We start from the raw sequence: 8,545 nt of genomic DNA, 5'->3' as shown, positions 1-8,545 counted from the left end.
TGGGATCATAACCTGAGCTGAAATCAAGAGGCACTCAATTGACTGAGCTAACCAGTGCTCCTAGATATAATATGTATTTTAAAATGTGATAAGAACATACTCTAAATTTTGTCTTCCAACCTAGTTTTAGTACCTAACAATTTAGCCTGGACATCTCTCTATGTCAATAAATATAGACTTAGTTCATTTGTATATCTGCATAATATTTTGTATGAAGTACTATGTACTAGTATATGAAGTACTAGTATTATTCACTAATTCCCTCTTGTTAGATACTTGGGTTGTTTCCCATTTCCAGTGTTATAAGCAGTACTAGGGTCAACATTTGTGGGGTTAAATCTGTAGTCCTATCTTCAGTTATTCCCTCAGGCAAGAAGTTCTAGATGTAAAATTGATGCATATTTGGGTAGCAACATTTTTAAGGCTTTTTTTAAAAAAAATTATCAAATGGCCTCACGAAGATTGCACCTCACCCTTCCATTAGCCATGCCTGAGCGCACCTGTTCCCCGTTGCCCTCATCAGCTCTGACAATTAGCGTCCTCTTACCCTTTCAGGGGAATTGTCAAGGCTCAAAAGGACAGAGATACTTAAGCCCCTTGCAGCTCAGATGAGAGAGATGGAGCTCAGTGAAGGAAATGACTGTGTCAAAGGCAGCAGTGTGGCACAGCTCAGAATGATGTAGCTGTCAGATCTCCTGACTTCCACACCAGCACTCTTCACCCGGTGGCCTCTGCAACCTCACTCCTGACCTTTCTTTCGGGCATTTATTCAACAAGTACTGAGCCCTTGCAGGGGCCGCTTGCACTGTGCTGACCACTGGGCGTACCCTGCTGAGCACAGTGCGGGCTTTGTCCTCAAGGAGCACACAGGAGAATACGGAAAGGCAAACTGATGGCACATGAGAGCCTTGTGCGGTGTTCTTTGGGGGCATCAAAGAGTAGCACGTGGACCAATTGGAGGTACTTAGGAAAGATTTCTTGACGAGTTGGTGCTTGAGACAATCTTGAAGAATGTTTAGAAGTTGACCAAGTAGGGGCACCTAGGTGGCTCAGTCGGTTAAGCACCCAACTTCAGCTCAGGTGGTGATCTCGCGGTCCGTGGGTTCGAGCCCCATGTTGGGCTCTGTGCTGACAGCTCAGAGCCTGGAGCCTGCTTGGGATTCTGTGCCTCCCTCTCTCTCTGCCCCTCCCCCACTCATGCTCCAGCTCTGTCTCTCAAAAATAAACATTGGGAAAAAAAAGAAAAAGAAAAACTAAAGCCTTTTCAATGAATGATGTTAAAATACCCTTCACTCTCTGCTGCTGTGCAGGTGGGAGAATTCTTTTATTTTTTTAAATTTTTTTTTCAACGTTTATTTATTTTTGGGACAGAGAGAGACAGAGCATGAACGGGGGAGGGGCAGAGAGAGAGAGGGGAGACACAGAATCGGAAACAGGCTCCAGGCTCCGAGCCATCAGCCCAGAGCCCGACGCAGGGCTCGAACTCACAGACCGTGAGATCGTGACCTGGTTGAAGTCGGACGCTTAACCGACTGCGCCACCCAGGCGCCCCGAGAATTCTTAAGATGTACAATCCCAAACCACCTGCCTTTGGCTCAGGGCTGGAGCAGTGGGCTTGCATTTACCTGCAGAGACTTGAGATGCTCCTTGACTTTTACAATGTTTCCAACCACTTAATAATGAATCAACTGGGCTGACCGCAATGCTGTCCAGTCTGTACCTCTGCTGATCCCTCATGTAGGCCGTGTTTGTCTATCCCAGGCATATTTGAGGCCCAAAGGGCTTCTCCGCGTGCAGAGTAACCAGAAGACCATGTCTGTGGGAGGATATATTCCAAACAAGCCTAGTCCCTTAAATTACCCCAGTTCCCATCCCGGGGGTGGCCCCTGGAGGGCGCTGCAACTGCTCCATCTCAAGACTATAGTCCTGGGAGGAAGTCGGCGCGCCCCCCCCGCCAGCCCGCCGCGCGCGGGCGCCTTCCCTTCTCCCCACTTACCTTCCCAAACACCCCCACCCCAGGGTAAAGTCCAACTGCCTGTGGGATAACGGGCCCTCTGCTACTGCTTGCAAAACAGTGCGCTCTTTCTTAATGCTGTTTAGGAAACAGTTCAGTTGGGATTACCGCCAGATTTCCTGTGTGTGTGTGTGTGTGTGTGTACGCGCGCGCGCTTGCGTGTAGTTGGAGAGAAGGAGGCTATGGAAGCTGGGCGGAGGCAGGGTCAATGACCCCTCAGACACAGCAATTGCACCTGGCCCAAAGACCTTCTTTTCTTGCTCTTTAAATTTTTAAAAATTAATTTTGAATTGTACAGGTAATACGTGGATACATTGTGAATAAAACTAAAATGTCACAAATCCTGTGAAAGCTCTCTTTAGATTAGGTTATTGCACCATCCCTAATTCCAGTCTCCTTCCTCCACTCCTCAGACCTACACCCTGTTGCCATTTTTGTGTTTGTCCCTCCAAGCCTTTTACTTTACATTCATTTATATATGTGGATCTGTGGGAAACATTCGTCTTCCTTTGTTTTCCCACAAATGATAGTACATTAAACGTTTTGTTGGGCAATGTGCTTCTGTCATTCAACAGAACATCTTGCAGATCTACCATATACTACTTAGAAAACAATCTCACTGTTTTAAAAACCTCTCGTGCATTCTTCTGTGAAGTTATACCTCCATCATGCGACCATTCCTCTCTTGATGGGAACTGTTTTCCCATTTTTTCACTATTAAAAACAATGCAGCAAGAAGCCTCTGTACACACACACACGCACACACACACACACACATTGTCCTCCAGGGTAAAGATTGAGAAGTGAGCCACAGGTTTGTGCATTTAAAATTTTTAATAAATCCGTAATACCAAACTGTCCTCCAGATTTATCAAAATTCTCAAGGGCAAAGATTGGAATCACATTATTCGTTCAATTTTTATTTCTTTCGATAATAGCCAGCGTCTTTTTATTTGAATTAGCTGTTCTGTAAATGTCCTGTGTTTGGCGTTGTCCGTTTTTCTATCGGATTGTCATTGTTTTATTTATTTGTAAAAGTTACCATATATTCTGAATAATACTAATCTGTTAGCTGTTTTGTATATTGTTAATATTTTCCAGCCTGTAACTTTTCACTTGTTTTTTATAGGGTCATTAAAAAAAAATTTTTTAATGTTTATTTTCGAGAGAGACAGAGCACGAATGGGAGAGGGACAGAGACAGACACACACACACAGAATCCGAAGCAGGCTCCAGGCTCTGAGCTGTCTGCCCAGGGACCGACACAGGGCTCAAATTCACGAACTGAGAGATCATGACCCGAGCGGAAGTTGGACGCTTAACGACCAGCCGCCCAGGCACCTCTATAGGGCCATTTTTTTATGAAGTGGTCAGATTGATCAATCTTTTCCTTTATGGATTTTCCTTTTCAGACTTGTTTAAAATGATCTTTCCTTTTTCAAGAACATAAACATACTCTCCTAGATATTCTTCTAATACCTTCATATTTTGATTTTCCACATTTAGATCACTAAAGCATCTGGAATTTTTGAGTGTGAAAAGTGTAAGTGCACAGTGCAAGAGTGGACTATCTTTATTCATTTCCAAATGGGTAACCAGTCATCCCAATGCCTTCTGTTTTTTCCCCCACTGAAATAAGATACTGCCTTTTCTCACTTAACATAAATGTGTGTATTTTTCTGGAATATTCTGTTCTACTGATCTACTAGTCTATTGATTCCTATGTCAATATCATTGCAATTTCCATAACTTTTTAATATTTTTTATTTCCATTAAGATAAATTCTTCTTTCTCATTCTTCTTTTCAAAGGAATCTTCAACATTCTAACATATTTACTCTTATGAATATTTCAATATCTAGTTCCATGAGAAATCCTATTGATATTTTTATTGATATTGTATTCAATTTATACATAAATCTGGTGACAATTGGCATCTTTAAGATATTGTCTTCCTATTCATATACATCCATTCATTCAACATATATTTCCCGAGTACCTGTGGTCCAGCACTGTTCTGGGAACTAGGAACAGAGCAATTACCAAATCACTTACTCTCCTAGAATTTACATTCTTGAGTAACACAGTACATTATTTTATTTGTCTACTTTTATATTCTTCATCGAAATGTTATTGTTTTACCTTCTTGTTAGGTTTGTTCCTAAGTACTCCCTTTTTGAAATAGGTATATAAATTTTGTCATTAATTTCTCCACAGAACTTGTAAAATCGTATAAGTGTTTTCTTTCTTTAAAAGTTTTAGTATGCTTCTTTTAGTTCTCTTTAGAAGGCAGAGACATAGATCTGAAAAACATTGGACATTTTTAACCCCTACCCCCATCCTAGAAAGGTTGTGTTCTCTAATGAACAAGGTTTAAACAAAAAAATTTTGAGTGACTATTCAAGCTTTTGTTAGTTGCAAAAAATAGTTCCCAGATTTGTTTCAGGTAGTATTGTAGAGATAAAGACAAGTCAAATGATATGATTATACAAATGTTTAATGGATATTCAATTAAACCCCTTTATACCTGTGGTTATTGGTAGTGGGGGTAGGGTAAGTGTCCATGAGACAAAGTTAAAAAAAAACAAAACACTAAAAACATGAAGCACTAAACTCAAAGTAAAAGAATGCAACAGCAACTCTACCAATCAGATTAGTTAAAATTGTAAAAAGCTAATAAAGCCAGCACCAGTCAGTATGTGAAAATATAAGTGCAGATTGGCCCCCACGACACGGGATGGCAATTTGACAATGTCAGTCAAAATCCAAACTGTACATTTGTTTTGACTCAACAATTCTACTTTCAAGAAGAAATGTATCCTTCAGATGCTTTGTTAGGAAATCATAAAGATACCTGCCCAAGAGTGTTCATTTCAGTCTCATTTCCAACAACCAAAAGACCAAAAACAAGCCATATGTCCATCAGAAAAATTTTTGACACACTGGTCATTCATATAATGGTGTTTTATGCAACCTTTAAAACTAATGAAGGAGGGAGGGGGGCTCCTGGGTGGCTCAGCTGGTAGAGCATGTGAATCGTAATTTCAGGGTTGTGAGTTCAGGTCCCACGTTAGGGCCTTCATAAAAAAAATAAAAACTAATGAAGGAGGTCTATACATAGGAATACAGAAAGATATGTTGCCAAAAGAAAAGAGCTAGTTACAAAGCATATACCACATGACACAATTCATGCAAAACACACAGACACACATGCATGCTATGGGCATATATATATATATATATATATACATTTAAATATGCATAGAAAATCCTGGAAACAGGCACAGAAGCCTATTAAGTATGGTTACCATTTGGGGAATGGAACTGAAAGGGTTGGGTGGAGGGTGGTTATTTTAAAACCAATGCTCCTCTGTTTGATAGTTTCACAAAGAAAATAAAATAACTTCATTACCAAAAAAAAAAAAAAAAAAAAGGCAAGACAAGACAAAACAAAACTAGTAACATCTCCCTCCACCTTACCTTCCCAAAGTAGCAAATTTTGATTTTTTTTTTTTTTACATAATCAGTGGTTTTGGATTACTTTTGCTTTGGTTTACTTAATATGAAGTCAAACACTACCAAAGATTGAAATGATAGCATCGGCATATGTGGCATTAAGGGGTAAGCATTTCCCCTGTGGGAGACTTCAGTAGCATGACTGATAATGTGGCTAAGTATAAAACTCAAGTTCAAATTTCTTTCTCTTCAGCACTTGAAAGACATTGCTCCATTATCTTTACACATCTAGTACTACAATTCAGTTCTCTGTTACAAGTAGACACAATTAAGCCCTATTTCAGGCAAAGCAGAATTAACATGAGCTACAGGATCCATCGGCCAAATCTGACTATGGAGATGTCACGGAAATGAGACACAAAAGTGAAATTGTTGGAGAAGAGAAAATAAAAAGTGCTGGTAAGGGGAACACAGACTAAGAGGGAGAGGGGCCAGGTTTCTCCAGCAGGAGATGGGGCTAGGAGGAGCTACCCAGTCCCCCTCCTCTCTGCACGTTCTAGCCCTCATCAGATCAGTGCCCACCATGTAGAGACAGCAAGGCGGGAAAACAGCCCCTCAAGGCCAGCAAAAGTTTGTGAAAGGGGACGTTACATGGTGATGCTGGACCTTGGCTGGGTTGGGGAGTGGAAACACAGCTCCTTTCCTCTACCCTGACGACTAGACTATTATGACCTAATGGGAAGTTCTCACTTGGGCACAAGTACATGGAGAATCCCTAATGAGTAAGATCCCCCGGGTAAGTGCAGGGTGGCAACAGTGGATGAGCCCAAATTATAACCGCAGAGTCTCTCTAAGCTGTGAGTCTCCCACCAACGCCCTTATCTGTGCCTTGTACACACTCTTTAAACTCAACAGGAGGGGGACATACCAGCTCGTAGGCTTTCATCCTCTATCTTCCTCCCAGGTCATGACCAAGTGGAATTTATCCCAGGAAACTCAGGTTGGCTTAATGCTGAAAAATCACTGAAATTTACCACAACTAATAAAGAAAACCATATAACCTCCCATTAGATGCAGAAAGATCGTTTGACAAAGTCCAACATCCATTACTGACTATTTAAAAAAAAAAAATCAAAAAGCCCAACTCTCTGCAAACTAGGAGTAGAAGAGAACTTCCTTGAACCTGATGAAGGGTATCTACAAAAATATATGTCACTAACATCATTATTCATGGTGAAAGACTAAATGCTTTTCTTTTTCCCTAAGACCAGGAACAAGGCAAGTGTGTCCACTCCTATAATTTCTATTTAGCACTGTACTAGAGGTTCCATCCAACCCAGTGGAGGAAGAAGGAAGGAAGGAAGGAAAGAAGGGAGGGAGGAAGGAAGAAAGGAAGGAATGGAGGGAGGAAGGGAGAAAGAAAGAAAGACCGAGACAGAGAGAAAGAAAGAAAAGGCATCAAAATTTGAAAAGACGAAGTAAAACTCTTTGTTTATATACAGTATGATCACATATGTAGAAAATTCTTAAGAACCTACAAAAACTACTAGAACTAATAAGTGAGTTTGGTAAGGCTGCAGCATACAAAGCCAAAATATAAAAATCAGTTGTATTTCTATATACTAAGAACAAAGAATCTGAAATTTTAAATAACAATACCATTTATAATAGCATCAAAAATATGAAATAATTAGGGGAGTGCCTGACTGGCTCAGTGGAGCCTGTGACTCTTGATCTTGGGGATGTGAGTTCGAGCCCCACGTTGGGTATAGAGATTTTTTTTTTTAATTTTTGTTAACCTTTATATATATGAGAGACAGAGAGAGGCAGAGCGTGAGAAGGAGAGGGTCAGAGAGAAAGGGAGACACAGAATCCAAAGGAGGCTCCAGGCTCTGAGCTATCAGCACAGAGCCTGACGCAAGGCTCGAACAAACTCATGGACTGTGAGATCACAACCTGAGCCGAAGTCGGACGCTTAACCCACTGAGCCACCCAGGTACCCCTGGGTGTAGAGATTACTTAAAAATAAAACCTTAGGGCAGCTGGTGGCTCAGTTGAGCATCCCACTTCAGCTCAGGCCACAGTCTCATGATTCATGGGTTTGAGCCCCTTGTCGGGCTCTTTGCTGACAGTGTGGAGCCTGCTTGGGATTCTCTCTCTCTCCCTCCCTCTCTCTCTGTCTCTCTCTCTCTCTTTGTCCCTCCCTGATTCGCACTCTCTTAAGATGAATACATAAACTTAAAAAGTAAATAAAATTGTTAAAAATGAAATAATTAGGGATAAATTGGACAGAAGATGGACAAGATCAAATTACCAAGAGAAATTAAAGACCTAAAGAAATGGACAGATGTGCTGCGTTCATAGGTCAGAAGGCTCAACATTGTTCACATTGTCCCAACTGATGTTTGTCGAGTCTCAATGTTGAGTTTGCCTTGGCCTTAGTAGTTGAGAGCCCCTGCAAGACAGGGTGAGCAAGGCTGCTGACCTGCAGGGTTTCGGTGAGAGAGGGAGGGGGCACTTTGGTGGCTCCTCGCCTGGGCAGTGATACTTCTGGTTTCTCCTGGGTCTCGCCAACCACCTAGAGTACCACCTGGTCTCTGACCTACGCTGCCACTCCCGCTGTTGTATCTAAAGGCAGACGCCCTCGAGCTCGAGCCCCACTTTGGGTAAGCCCACTTCTCTATCTCTGTCCCTCATGGGATTCTCTCTCTCTCTCTGCCCCTTGCTCACTTGCTGCCTCTCTCTCTCAAAACATAAATAAATAAATAAATAAATAATAAAGACACACACCCTCACCTTTGCCCCTTGGCCCCTGGGGAGGAGAATGTGCAACAGTCAGTTGACCTGGTTGCTCCCCACACAGAATCTGGACTAAGCAAGCTGTCAGTAGCCCCCAGGGTTTCTTCTGCTCTGCGCCACCTCTAGGCATGGAGCAGCACACGGGACTCACACACACACCCTGCTTTGAGGTTTCTGGGGACGTTCTCCCATCTGTTTTTCTGTCCTCTCTCTGTTGTTCTAGTCTACTAAGAGTCCCCCCCACCCCGCCCTCCTGCTTTCAAGTGGAACTATATAG

This window comes from Herpailurus yagouaroundi, unplaced genomic scaffold (genome assembly GCF_014898765.1).
Source record: "Herpailurus yagouaroundi ecotype Mexico unplaced genomic scaffold, PumYag 189, whole genome shotgun sequence".
NCBI classification, from domain to species: Eukaryota; Metazoa; Chordata; class Mammalia; order Carnivora; family Felidae; genus Herpailurus; species Herpailurus yagouaroundi.
This window is presented reverse-complemented; position numbering follows the sequence as displayed.